Source organism: Pleurodeles waltl, chromosome 12 (genome assembly GCF_031143425.1).
Source record: "Pleurodeles waltl isolate 20211129_DDA chromosome 12, aPleWal1.hap1.20221129, whole genome shotgun sequence".
Taxonomy (NCBI): domain Eukaryota; kingdom Metazoa; phylum Chordata; class Amphibia; order Caudata; family Salamandridae; genus Pleurodeles; species Pleurodeles waltl.
This window is the reverse complement of record NC_090451.1, coordinates 216646911-216647870: the sequence shown is the minus strand read 5'-3', so window position 1 is coordinate 216647870 and position 960 is coordinate 216646911.

Sequence of the window (960 nt, the reverse complement as noted above, 5' to 3'; positions counted from 1 at the left end):
TTAAACTTTTATAAAACTATATTAGTGTGGCATCATGTCCTTTGCACCAATAACAACACATAAACATGTATGTAAACTTGTTGGAAACATAATACATCTTCTTTCTCTGCCCATCTGTGAGCAACTTCGGAATCCATGTTGAAACGATCAGCTAACGCCTTCTGTAGAAATCACTGAAAATCCAGGCGGAACTTTAATTTGAAATCATCGGAGGACCAATCTAGTGCAGAACTTGAAGATGTGATGAGAGTCATACCTCATTCACCCATTCTTCTGATTAGAGTCTGCAAGAAGACAGAAAAAAAGGACCATTGTAGCACCCAGATTCCAGAACAAGGAGCATTATAAAACCAACACAAAGTACCAAGGAGGGAAGCATCAAAAACATAGTCATATATAATATAATCACATAGGATAAGTTTGTTGTAAAGTGAAAGGGTGGGATAATCCTTGCCTCTGTGTCCTTAATAGAACTGAAATGTGTCAGCTAGAAAATGTTTTACTCTATGTCAGGACCTGAGGCTTCAGATCATGCCTGTTTAAAGCTGTGGAAGGAGTATGGAAGCCACATCTAGAATCAGTTTGTAGTAAATGGTTTTAAAGGTACATTCTATGGACCAGTCCGCTGCTCTCATTATGTCTTGAAGGTGGGACCCTAGGCTAAAGGATTTTGATGCCATGGCACCGCTCACTGAATGGGCTTCAAACTTTGAGGTGTCTATGCCTGCCTCTGAGATAGTCCATTTCACCCAGCGAGCCAGAGTGACAGAAGACACAGGAAGAAACGTTTCCTCGAGAGCAATCAGAAGGTGACCCCATTAGATTGATGTAACTCCCTGGTATGATCTTCATGCTCTTTCAAACAATGAACAATACACAGTATTAGATAGGTGAATGCCTCTCATAACTCTACTTACCAAAGGATGTTCGTCAATCGGTTTTTCTTCAATAAGACAATGA